Here is a 14,195-nt window from a genome sequence, read left to right on the forward strand (position 1 = left end):
GAGAGATCCTTGAAACTTAATTGAAACCAGGACTAAGACTCTTGAATTCCACAAAGTTTAATAATCTTTTCACAACAACTTGGCAGTTAGATGTTAACTCGTCGAATTTCTGTGAGTCTCTGAATTGACCTCACAGCGGGTATGATTACATAAGGTTAAAATCACGTGGTACAATAGTTATTAAAAACGATACTACGGGAGCTTCCGTTACACTGCTTCCCTAAATGTTAACTACATTTACTAACAAAACTGATGATAATATATATGTATGGTAAATATTGAAAAATGTCTCATACGATGTACTTAAACTAAACGATAAGGTTAAAGTTCAGAAAGTGTTCGTAAATCTTGGCTAAATGTTTCAATTCCTTTGATCAGCCTCGATCAAAAGGTTCAATTTCTGTATTGGCCTATCATAGTGCCTTCTGGTCCCATCTTTGACGGTTGAGATCTGCACCTTGCGGATGAGATGATCCTTGCTTGGATAGACCTTTGTTATAACAGCGATCGGCCATTGGTTCCTTGGTTCGTCATTGTCACAAACTAACGCGACGTCTCCGATTCCATATTTCTCTTGTAGTCCGTCCAGCGTTGTCGTCTTTGCAATTGCGAACAGTACTCCTTCTGCCATCGTAGCCAGAACTGGTTGGCTAGGTATTGGACTCTACGCCATCTTTTCTTTGAGTAGAGGTCTGGGGTGTCAAACCTTCCAGGTGGCGGTAGGACGACTTGCGTTTTCAGGGTCAACAGCTGGTTTGGGGTCAGTGGTTCTCCTGATAACGGGTCTGCAAGGTTTTCAACCGTGAGTGGTCGGCCATTAACAATGTTTTCTGCTTCGGTAAGTAACGTACGGAATGATTCATCGTCTAACTGGGTGCCGCGATCTTGTAAGAGAGACGTATGAACTGAGCGTGTGGTGCGTATTTGACGTTCCCAAATACCACCCATGTGAGATGCATGAGGGACGTTCATGTTGAAGTCAATGATGTCACAGTCTTGAGATGACAGAAACTGCTTGATTGGCTCTCGATCAAGTTCGTCCAATGCCGCTACTAACTCGTTTTTCGCACCAACAAAGTTTGTGCCTTGGTCTGACCTGATTTGGCGGACTTTGCCTCTTCGAGCTATAAATCGACGTAGAGCGTTGATAAAGGACTCTAAGGACATGGTGTTCAGCGTCTCAAGATGGATGGCTCTTGATGCTAAGCAGGTGAATATTAGCCCCCATCGTTTCAGCTCCTTTCGTCCTTCTTTAACCATGAATGGACCAAAGACGTCCATCCCACTGTATGTGAAGGGAGGCGAGGGGTCCACACGTTCAGAAGGGAGGTCAGACATCTTTTGTTCCTGGAATTTTCCACGCATCTTGCGACATGGAACACATTTGGCAATGACGCTTGAGACGACACTGCGACCATTGATAATATGGAAGCCTGCCTGTCTAATGGCGTTGTGGGTGATGCCGTAACCTTGGTGCTGCTCCCCATGGTGGTAATGGCGTACAAGAAGAGTGGTCACATGATCATTCTTGGGCATTAAGATTGGGTGTTTAATCTCGAAGGAGGACGATGAGTTCTTTAGTCGTCCGCCGACTCTGATGATATCTTTGTCATCGTGGAAAGGATCTAACTTGTAAAGGTTGCTGGTCGGTTTCATAGTAACATTTCTTTTGCGTGCGTTGCTACGATTCTTGAACTTGGTTTCGTTGCCATCTAATGAAGATAGCGTGTCGATAATGGGTTGGAAATTGGATCGTTGAACACATTTCACTATCGCTAATTTGGCTTGCTGTAGTTCTTCGACCAATGGCGCACCTTCCTTTGGACGCCAGTTGTACTTCTTGTTTGGTCTCCGCCTTTCAATCATTCTTTGTATCCGTACTATGGCGTGAACGAGTCGATCCAGTGAAGAAGAATGTTGGAAACGGGCTGCCTCCAGCGTTTCTGAAAATCTCTGCTCGCTGGTGTTGGTAGACAATGAAACTGCCGCACGTTTCCTAACTTCACTGTCACTAGGGTCCAACTCAAAGTCAGACTGTTCGTTTGGAACAGTTGGCCCTGATTGCTGCAAGAAATCTGGGCCATTGAACCAGCGGTGGTTTTCTATGAGCTCTTGGGCAGTTAGTCCACGTGAGGCTTCGTCGGCTGGATTGTCTTTCCCTGCAACGTGATGCCACTGGTCGGGGGAGCTACGGTCTCGAATGTGTTGGACTCTGTTCCCAACGTATACATGAAATCGTCGGGCTTCGTTGTTGATGTATCCAAGCACGATTTCCGAGTCGGTGTGGTATGTCGAGGATATGTCTACGATGTCTAATTCACTTGTGAGCATTGAAGTTACGTTGACGGACATAACTGCTGCTGTCAATTCTAGCCGAGGTATAGAGACAGGCTTTAATGGTGCGACTCTGGACTCGGCCATAAGAAAGCTAACATGGTGCTTGTTCTCTTCATTTGTGAAACGTATGTAGGAGACTTGACCGATACCTGCGTTGCTGGCATCAGAGAAGCTATAAATCTCAGAGGATACTGGGGTTCCAAAACCTGGTGGTTTTAGACATCGATTGAATTTAAGGTTCTCTAGGAGCGGTAGCTGTGAACGCCATTTCTCCCATTGGGGCAATATGTCGTCAGGTTCCGGGTCATCCCAATCAGTGTTCTTGCGACAAAGCGATTGAAGAATCTGCTTCCCGACCAATATTACTGGAGATACTGCACCCAAGGGGTCATAAACAGAGCTGACTGTCGAAAGTATACCTCGGCGAGTTAAGGGCTTGTCTTTCAGCTCAATCCGAAATCCAAAAGTGTCTGACTCTATGCACCAATAGGTGCCCAGAGATCTTTGGATTGGGATGTTGTCTTTACGGAGGTCTAGGTCTTTGAGGTCTTTAGCACGATCCTCGGTTGGTAGAGCTTCTAAAACTTCAGCGTTGTTGCTTGCAAACTTGTGTAAGCGAAGGTTCGTGGCTGCACACATTTGTTGGGCATCTTGTACGATTTTGATGGCTTGAGTAGTCGTAGGGACGGACGTTAGCCCATCGTCGACATAAAAGTCTTTCAGCAGGAAATTAGCTGCTTCATCTCCGTACTTGGACCTGTTTGTATCTGCTGTTTGGTGTAGGCAGAAGTTGGCCACTCCTGGGGAAGACGTCGCACCAAACAGGTGTACGTCCATCTGTACTCCAGTATTGGACCAGAGAGGTCGTTGTTCTCGAGCCACAGGGATCTCAAATAGTTTCTGTGTTCGGGGGATACAAAGAAGCTGTGGAACATTTGTTCGATGTCGCACATGATGGCAACCTCTTCCTTTCGGAAACGTGTTAGTACTCCAACCAAAGAATTCAGCTGGTCAGGGCCTTGTAGTAGATGTTGGTTCAGAGATTCGTTCTGGTAGACCGCGCTACAATCAAACACGACTCTGATTTGGTCTGGCTTTTTGGGGTGATAGACATTAAAGTGCGGTAAATACCATACTTTGCCAGGCTCTGTGTGCAACTTGTTTGGAGGGATGAGGCTTGCGTGACCACGATCGAGGATTTTCTGCATAAAGGCCAAGTAATCAGACTTCACTTTTTCGTCGCTGATAAGCTTTCTCTTCAGAGATAACAGTCTTTTGCGGCAGTGTCTCTTGTTGTTTGGCAAAATAACTTCGTCTGTCTTGAAAGGTAGTGGTGTCTCCCAGTTACCATTGGAGGTCTTGTGTATTCCCTCGGTCAGTATGTCTATAAAGCGTTTGTCTTCAATGGATTCTACTTGCTCTGTCCCGCGTATTTTGCGACAATGTTTCAGCTCATTGTAGTCAAGTTCCATCATCTCACGCAGCTGATTAGGGCTTGTGACTGTTGTGTCCGCAGAATCCACAATAAATAGAGACTTTGATGTTATTCGTCCTCGTGCTTTATTCCTCACACAACTAACTACACACACGATTAAATTACATGTACGTGTCATGTGACACATGGCGTGACAGCCGGAAGTAATCTGGATATTACAGTGACGTCTTTCGTAGTTACAGTATTGACGAATGGAGCTTTGGCAACTTGTTGGCCGTTGAAACCGACGTTAGTACAATCATCTTGCTCGCTCTCCAGAAGAATCTCTCTCTCTATCACAACGCAGTTTACTGAAGTGGTTTTTGAGTTTGGCGTCTCTTTGAGCTTGTCTTTGCACACACGCCCTATCACAGTCCAGCCAAGTTTGTACTGCTCGGCCCACGGTTCATCTTCGCGACCAGATATACACTTATCGACTGAAAGGCTGCGGGTACATTACGGCCAATGAGCATTCCTATATCAATGTCTGGCATGTTAGGGATTTCGTCTGCAAGCGATGCGAGATGTTTCCATTGTTGAACTATGTGCGGGGTGGCGATATCCTTCTGGGTAGCTGGTATGTACTCACGTGTATACGCATACGGAATCTTTATTTGTGGATGGTCATGATTTATGTCTTGAATGAACAGGCCAGTTGCCTTCTTTGTACGTATGGTATTGGAACCAACAATAGTGTTCACCTTTAGATCTAACTCTGGCGCTGAAACTTGTAGCTCTTCTAGAAGGGAGTCCGTTATGAAAACATCGGTCGATTGGTCGTCGAGAACTGCATGCGTAAGTATCTCTCTGGATGGAGAAGACTGGTGAGAAAGCTTTACGAGTACGATTCTGGCGCAGGAGCGACTGCATTCCTCCCTCCCGCACATTTGTGTGCAATCAGATGACGCTATGGGGGTTTGCTTTCTTTTCTTTTCTTTGCTTCATCGTGGAGTACTGTCAAGTGTTGTTTTTGGCACTCTTTGCACTCTGGTGGTGTCTCCTTGCACTGGGCTGCCAGATGAGAATATTGCTTGGCACACTTGAAGCACAATTTGATTTTAAGAAAAAGACTTTTCTCTCAGCTATGGGAAGTTCTCTGAACTTCTTATAAGCGTCTATCGTATGTGTGCTTTTGTTGTGGTAAGGACAGAAGAGAGTTCTGGGCGGATTTGCGTCTGGCTGACTGGCTTTTGACGGTCGTCGAATTGGGTTTGTTTGCCAGGTCTTTCTTTGGATTTTCTACCTTAGTTGCTAGGGTAACGGTCATGCCTGGTTGTCTGCGGCGGTTGAATTGCTTAGATAGCTGCATAGTGTTCAAAGACTGTGCACTGTTGCTGCTCGTTGAATGCTGACGGGCGATTTGAGGTATGTTCATACGATCTGCGTGGAACGTTACTTCCTGAACGAAGTCAGAGAAGCGTGGGAAAGCATCGTACCCTTGTTCTTGTTGTAGCGCCTGCACACGTGTCGACCATATGGTTTGGAACCAGGTTGGCAGTTTATCGACTAATGATTGCAGTTTGGATGGATATTCGAAAACTTTCAGAGAACTTAGATGTTGGCTAGCGGCTGCGACTTGTTCAAGAAAGTCGCCAAACTCGCGTAAACCTTCAGCATCACTGCTTCCGAGCTTAGGCCAGTTCGTCAATTTTCTTTCGAAATCATTGGCGATAATTGCTGATCTTCCGAAGCGCTGTCTGAGCTTTGTCCTAGCTTGATCATAGGCTAGATTTGGGTCCGCGCCAACCAAGTATTGTAATTGTTCTACTGTCTTCTTTGCCTTCCCATCAAGGTGTTGATAGAGGAGATAAAGTTTTTGTTGTGCACTAATTGGGGCGGAGCCGATTAAAGCATCAAAGGCTGTCTCCCATATGAAAAATTTTGTATCAGATTCCTCTCCTTTGAAGACGCATGGCTTTGCTTGAGGTAGGCGTTGCAATTGAGAAACCTTGGCCAGAGCTTCAGTGATCTGTTGCACGTTGTCTGTGGGATTGTATTGAGATGCGATGCACCCCTGTATTGGTGAACTAGCTGGAAAGTTTGCACCATCGACTTGCCACGGCGACCTTTGAAGCGGAGAGTGAGTATAGGCACCGTGTGAGCTGAAGTGAGGTGGTGAAATGAGTGTCATGGAGGAGTCAGGTAGTGCTGAGGCTGGTTGAAGGTTCGCTGGCAGGCTGCTCTCTCTGGCTTCTGTTTTGAAGTATCTTTGCGCTTCTTTTCTCCTTTTGCTGTGTGTCGATAGCTTGTGATGCGCTGGGCTGATGGCGAAATACACTGACGTGACGAGCCTTGGTAGTCCGCATAGCCTTGAACTGTAATTGGTACACTCTGACGCAAAGTGTCTTGGTAGTCGTTAGCTGTGGGTGGAGGACTTCGACGTGACGCGTCTTGGTGATCCGCGTAGCCGTTAGCTGTGGGTGGTACACTCTGACGTAAATTGACTTGGTAGTCCGCTCTTCTGCACACTGAACCACAGATTGTGAAGGCCTACGGGTAAGCTGAAAAGGATCACCAAGATCTCTACAATCATCAAAAATGCCTTTGACATCCTTCTTGGCACACTGATCAGTATCTGGGATATCAATATCTGCAAACTGTATCCTTGTTACAGATGATAACAGGCAGGTGGCACGTGGATGTGAAGTTGGTAATTCATCATAGTCGGGTGCAGTTAGGTCAATCACACAAGATGTTGCGGTGTCAGCCCCACATGCAGTGGCTGGTACATCAGAGCCTGAGTGGTCAGTGGCAGTGTCAGCTCCGCATGCCGTGGCTGGTACATTTGAGCCTGAGTGGTCAGTGGCAGTGTCAGCCCCACATGCAGTGGCTGGCACATCAGAGCCTGAGTGGTCAGTGGCGGTGTCAGCCCCACATGCCGTGGCTGGTACATTAGAGCCCGAGTGGTCAGTGGCGGTGTCAGCCCCACATGCAGTTGCTGGCACATCAGAGCCCGAGTGGTCGGTGGCGGTGTCAGCCCCACATGCAGTGGCTGGTACATTAGAGCCCGAGTGGTCAGTGGCGGTGTCAGCCCCACATGCAGTGGCTGGTACATTAGAGCCCGAGTGGTCAGTGGCGGTGTCAGCCCCACATGCAGTGGCTGGTACATCAGAGCCTGAGTGGTCAGTGGCAGTGTCAGCTCCGCATGCCGTGGCTGGTACATTTGAGCCTGAGTGGTCAGTGGCAGTGTCAGCCCCACATGCAGTGGCTGGCACATCAGAGCCTGAGTGGTCAGTGGCGGTGTCAGCCCCACATGCCGTGGCTGGTACATTAGAGCCCGAGTGGTCAGTGGCGGTGTCAGCCCCACATGCAGTTGCTGGCACATCAGAGCCCGAGTGGTCGGTGGCGGTGTCAGCCCCACATGCAGTGGCTGGTACATTAGAGCCCGAGTGGTCAGTGGCGGTGTCAGCCCCACATGCAGTGGCTGGTACATTAGAGCCCGAGTGGTCAGTGGCGGTGTCAGCCCCACATGCAGTGGCTGGTACATTAGAGCCCGAGTGGTCAGTGGCGGTGTCAGCCCCACATGCAGTGGCTGGTACATCAGAGCCTGAGTAGTCAGTGGCTGTGTCATTAAGGACTGGGTTGTTCAGAGCTATGTCTAGGGTGTCTTTAAATGAAAGAGACTTCCGAGCTCTCGATTTCTTTGTCAAGGACAAACTGCTGCTTTGGGCTAGTTCATTATACCGAGATTCCCATTCACTATGGTCGTATTTGAAGTTTTCTCTGGGATCGCTCAAGCCATCAACCTTGGTTCCATGGTTTTTGATATGCCAAGTAATCTTTCCCAAAGATTTTCTCGAACAGATCAACCATGATAAAAATCCAGTACTGGTCATCGGCTGACCATTCAGCACTTTTATTTTGCCATCCACAGCCTCGGTAAAAGAACTTTGCTTTACCTTGACAAAAAAAAAAAAAGAGAGACTCCAAATAAATGTCTTAGCCTCAGGCCCCAAATCTTGCACTGATAAATAAAAAAATAAGAAAATTATTAAACCTTCTTATTGCTTGATAACTTACTTTGATATCAATTTTAATTATTCTTCCTTATAACAAGATAAGATAAGATACTAATAATAATGTTTCCCATAGGTCTCATTTCATTCTTTCTTAGATTTATTTCTGAATTTTAACTTTTAGACTAAGACATTACAATTTTTAATAGTTGCATTATTATGAAATCATCTCTTAGAGTCAAACTACTTCAAGTGTAAACACATAGAGCTCATTAAGTTACTTTATTTTTGGAATCTTGATTAATGATATGATTAATAGATTTGCACATTCATTATTGAATTCATTATTCGTCTTTTGAAACTTTTATTTATTATTCGTATTTATTCTATTTCTTATTATTCTTTTGAATATCGAATACTTCTTCTTAACAATGAATATTCGAATCGAATAATCGAATGAAGATTCCAAAAATAAAATCATTAATGAGCTCTACGTGTTCACGCTTGAGGTAATTGGACTGTAATAGACCTAATAATCTCATAATAATTCAACTGCAAATGAACGGTCATTTTAATTTTCGAAATAGACCTGATGTATCCTATCACCTTAACATCAAAAATGTCAATCTTCTCATCTTCATCATCATCATACATTTCCTCTCTCATTACAAGGTCGATCTCTTTCCATCCTTCAAATACCTTAAAAATTAGAAAAACAAGAATACTAAACATTATAGTCTTTTCTTTCAGATCAAGATCATCTTAAATCTAGACATGTAATTTATGAACCTGTTTGAAGCAATCAATTTGTAGTTCTGCTGCAAGTTCAGCCATTCCTTTGTTGTCAAAGTTTTGTGACTTCTTTGTCACCTTTGATTTCTTTTTTGGAGGAGAGGAAAAGACAGTCTGCTCCTTCGCCAAAAAGCAATCTTCTATGGTTGTCAGTTTTTCTTTCCAGGCAAATTCTTTGAATACTGATTACAGAAAAAAAAGATCAAAAGATCAAAACAAAACAAACAAAACAAAACAAACAAAACAAGTGAATAAAGCCACTCTCAATGCAATTTAGCTATTGTGTTATAAAAAATATATGTTTATTTTAAAAATTTCACCAAAATATGATTGAAATAAAAAGATTGAATGTAATTTAAGAGATAAACATAATAAAATTATAAAAAGGAAAGCAATAACAAGGTGACGGACACTGTAAAACAGAGCAGGGCTCCAATTTAAGTGCACCCAGTTAGAAAAGGAAGGAAAGGAAAGGAAACATTAAATATGATATTTTTAATACCTAAAGCAACTTACACATGTTATCTCTAAGCTGGATTGCTTCTTGTCTTTTTCCATAATCTCTGTCAAATGTTTTCTAGATACTGATAAAGTGAAAATTATTGGAAATTAATTATAGTAAACAATATGATCTTCAAATTGTTTCTGTAGGTATTAGCCAGCACCATGCACACCATTAACCTACTGCTATCCTTCCCACAACTTACTGTCACCCGTGCATTATAACAACAACCTACTGACACCAAATATATTAGGGGTTGTACTGTTTACCATGATATTACAATGATTTTGAGTCAGTCAGTCAATTTGGGAACTTACTTCCACCACTGAATTTGTGAATGAAACAAACTCCAAGACAACATCTTTGGCAGCACCTTGTACTTGGGAGTAATGTGATATAACCTTATCTTTAGGCAAGGATTTGCAAACAATCTCTTCGTAATTCTTAAGGTATTCTTTTGCAGTGGAACCTAGAGTGGAAATATAAATTATGAATAGACACTAAGTAAAAATAATTGAAAATTCAAAACAGTTTTATATTTAAATTACTACTTACCAGAAAAGGATTTTACTTTAACATTGCTTTTTGTAATAGCAGTCTCTTGGTTTTCATGCTTTTTTATTTTTATGCGGTCTTTTTCCCTAGAAACCTCTGGGCCATACTTTGAAAGAGATGCATTACATTCTTCAAGGCTGCCACACTGATGAGCAAATAAGCCCAAAGAACCAAACAACTGCTCTGTATTCCTCATTTCTGCATGCAGTGAACAAAGAGGAACATTCGACAGTTCCTCGTCAAAAAGAAATGCTAGGTCATCACGCAATCCTTTCCACCTAAAATTTAAAAAAAACAAACTGATACAATGAAATTGTTAAAAAATATTTTGTTCCTGTATCTGTATAAATGAATGAATCCTTACAAGAGATTAACTTATTGTAGCTTTAATATTGCAAAACCATTTGATAGTAGAATAACTTATTTACATACTTTCCAATATTCGCTTTAGACCTCAGACAACTTAGACAGACCTCATCATAACCCCCATTCCAGTGCTCTTTACAAGCCTATGGAAAGACAATTCAAAAGAACCATATATAGTTTGTGTGAAAATATTTTTTCCCTATTATATGTAAAACATTGGCATCGTAGCACTATAAAACATATAACCACCTCTCATTCTGTGAAGCGCCTTTGAACATATGCATATGGTAAAAGAGAGCTATATAAATATATATCATTATATCATCATCATTATTATTATTATTATTATTATTATTATTATTATTAACAAACAACTGAAACACCTACTCTAAGGGCAACACAGAAAGCACAAAATTGAACTTCAATGCCACGTTCTCCATGTTTGAAGTCTTTATGCTTAGGATCTTCCAATAGCATCAATAGTGCCTTCAGGTCAAAAGTCACTAAATATATTATAAAATTTGAAACAAGTAAATTTGTAAATATAACGCAATGTACTTGCTTTTATATATATCTAAGAAAGTTGGAAACAAACCTTTAAAAATGATGCTGTAAAGCTTGCCATCTACATGGAGTCCATTCTTTTTAATTTCTTGTTTCTCCTCATTGAACCTTGTCAGTAATAGCTTTATTTTTGCCCTAAAAGCCAATTAGTGATTTTAAACTGATGAGCGGCTGGGGGTCGTGTGTCGTGGGTCGTGGGTATTATGGCGTGGGTCGAGCAAATGCATATGAAACGTGTTTCTCCTTTCTATTTTTATTTAAAATTTCATTAAAAAAACCTTAACACTAATAGCTAATGAAAAACGCATACACAGAATAAGCATACATTCTGGATTCCTCAGTCACGATAGCCTTTTGCAGTTCAAAAGAATTTATTATATGTGATTCATGCTACTACAGCAGAAGATACCCTGCGAGCAGAGTCTCCTTTCCTTCTCTGGTCCGTGAAGGAGGTAAAAGGAGAATCGACCTGCTCACAGGAAGTAAACAGAAGAGAACTCGAACCTGGGGAACTACCTATTCAAGATTTAACATTGATGACTTTTTCAGTTTTTTGAAATATATATATATGCCAGTTATTTGCCTTAGCAACATTTTGTGTTCATCAGTTAGATGTGGCACTAAATCATTTGGAATTTTAATAAGCCGCGGGATAAAATACCTATGACATACAGCTACACAATTTGGATTCAAATGGAAGTAAACATTTGATACTTGGGCACTTTTTTGTACCTTCTTTGTCTCTGTGTTGTAGTAAGACCGTTTGTCTCCGCTGACAATAACTAAATCGTTTGGCCTATTAGGGACTTGTCCATCAGGCTCCGACTCTTAGAGAAATCAAAGCACCTGTATGGCCAACTTGTGGATACTTTGCTGTGCTTTATAGCCGCGCGTTTTATGCAGCTTTAGATCATTTTTATTGGAAACGAGCTTTTGTCCATCATATCCAATCCCAAACGTTTTTGAAGGAGGCTGACTGATCGTTGATCGGCAATCTGGGATTTTGCCACAGGCTTACCATCCTAACTATTTGTGGTATCGGATGGGCTCCCTGTGGTCTCTTGTTTCATACTGCAAAAGGCTATCGTGACTGAGGAATCCAGAATGTATGCTTATTCTGTGTATGCGTTTTCCATTAGCTATTAGTGTTAAGGTGTTTTTATGACATTTTAAATGAAAATAGAAAGGAGAAACACATTTCATATGCATTTGCTCGACCCACGCCATAATACCCACGACCCACGCCATAATACCCACGACCCATGCCATAATACCCACGACCCACGACACACGACCCCTAGACACTCCCGTGATAGGAGCAAGGATGGTGCATGTTTGAGAATTTAAAATAGATCACTATGATCGTATTGAACTCGCTGGTGACTTTACTTTGAATTTCTCAACTTGAAAACTACACTCCGATTGATATGACTTCCGACGGATTACAACTTGAATTTCCTTGACTTGATAACTAAACTCGATTTTAAAACTGGACTCCGATATGAAACTTATACTCCGTTAAATGACTATATTTCGTTTGAATGCTCAATGGCTATACTTTTCTTTCTCGTTCCTTCCTCGACTTCCATTCCGATTCTGACTTCTTACAACATGTTCATACATGTCACGTGACTCTACGTTTTGACATTTAATTAGCATATCCCGCGAATTCGCGACAGTGCAGTTGGTTAGTGCGCGGTCTTCTTTGCAAGAGGTTTCACTTCGATTCAGTGACCACACATCCTTGTTTCGACTTCTTTCCTCTCCGTGTAGCTTTAATTAGCTTTAAATACCCTTAAAACGGAGCACTGATGGAAAGAGGGGATCGAAATGAACGCAATGTCGGCCTTAAGTTAATTAGTGAATGACTATTCCAAGCTACCGACGTAAAATAAGGACGCTTTACTTTTATTAGCTTTTTTAGGTATATGGAGAGCTAATATCCTTACCGGGGCTTTTCCAACAAAATCCCCTATGAATTATAAAATTTTTATATATAATTTTTAAGTTTATGTTTATTTTAATGTAACAAAAGACTTCAGTATGAATAACGTCAAATAACGTTTATTTCGAAAACTGGCGACAATTTTATCTTAGCAAGTCATGTGATATGTGACACAATACACCCAAAAATCTTTGGGGTGACTGACAGGGCGCGTGACTACATCCCTGCCAAGTTTCGTAATCACAGCTTGTATTGCCGCGGAGAAACTGGGACAGGGGCCACCAGAGGTGCGTTGGGCCACCAGACGTGGGGCCACTAGACGTTGGTGGAACGTGCCAAGCTTACTTGGACACACAGGCCAACGTGGTGTGTCCCAGTCGTCTCGTTACACGTAGGGTTAAGCTTCTGGCGCTAGAAGTTTTGAAACGTTTAGGTCGAATACTGACCTCTACCTCTTGTGTTAACCCCTGATGATAATTACTTGGTAAATCGAACGACTATCCCAGAGCTTTCATAGTTTTATATTGTATTCCCTACCACACCGCCGCGACGCATCATGCCCCTGCGTTAGAATGACCATGGTACCATGGTATTTCATTGTCAACCATGGTCAACCATGTTTTGACTGTGGTCAAACCATGGTGGCTGACCATGATCAGAAAATAATGATGACCATGGCACACCGTCAACCATGGTCAAAAGACATTTTGCTTTATTTTACCAAAAAAAGACATAGATTGATATAAATAGGGGAAAATATAAGAAGCAAAAGCTAAAAATTAGTTTTTAAATATTCTATATTAATTTAATTTGCATTTTTTTCATGACCTTGTTACACAGTCAACCACAGTCAAAGTATAATATTATACAGGTATACGAGTACCTAAGTATAAATGCGCCTACAGATCTATCACACAACACAGTGATCTAAGTAAGCATACAAATTATACAGGTATACAAGTACCTAAGCATAAATGCTGCCTACAGATCTAATACATAACACGGACAGTGACCTAAGTAAGCATGCAAAATATACAGGTATACAAGTACCTAAGCATAAATGCTGCCTACAGATCTAATACAAAGACAATAAACGCACATCACATACATAAAATAACAGCAAAAGGGTTAGATAGGCAGTGATAATGTGTAAAAAAAACCTGAAGTCCTTTGATCTTGGGCCATAGTTCATCGAAACGTTCTCAGTGACCCTTTCAAATAAAGCGCCACAGTAGAGTCACATAATATCTTATAACCACGTAAATATTGTTTCAGTGATGTAACGTGCCGTCCATTGATAGTGGCATGCTATGTGCTCATGCTGTGTTAATCCGTACGATGACATGCATTACGCAAGTATTCCCTATGCAATGAATAGAAATGAAATCTGAGACCAGCACTTTGAAAGTGCTGCTTCACGCCGGTAACTAAGCCGTGTAGCTCGTCATGCAATATCGATGTCATACGGAGACACTTCTGCACCAATTTTATTAAACAGGTTTAAGCAAATGTTAACGGTTTCCTTGGCTGATACATTCGAGTTGGATTTAGGTACTCCAAGAATCTTTATGTTGTATTGATAACTGTATTTATTGATTGCTTCAATGGCTTCATCAATCTTGTACAATTTTTCTTCGATGTCTCTTAATTTGGAGGCCATCGACCTAAAATCTCTCTCCAAATCATCTTTGAAAGATCTGATAT

At 42.0% G+C, this 14,195-nt stretch overlaps 1 long non-coding RNA gene and 1 pseudogene across 1 annotated transcript in view; one reads left to right on the plus strand and one right to left on the minus strand.

Annotated features, from left to right (window-relative positions):
- LOC116288671 (uncharacterized) overlaps positions 1–14,195 on the plus strand; it is a 371,660-nt gene that overhangs the window by 102,631 nt on the left and 254,834 nt on the right. The window lies entirely within an intron of this gene.
- On the minus strand, positions 4,180–5,942 carry LOC116286645 (uncharacterized; annotated as a pseudogene).

This window comes from Actinia tenebrosa, unplaced genomic scaffold, assembly GCF_029948245.1.
Source record: "Actinia tenebrosa isolate PJP-AT-01 unplaced genomic scaffold, QUT_ActTen_1.0 PGA_scaffold14__42_contigs__length_11649687, whole genome shotgun sequence".
In the NCBI taxonomy this organism is placed as follows: domain Eukaryota; kingdom Metazoa; phylum Cnidaria; class Anthozoa; order Actiniaria; family Actiniidae; genus Actinia; species Actinia tenebrosa.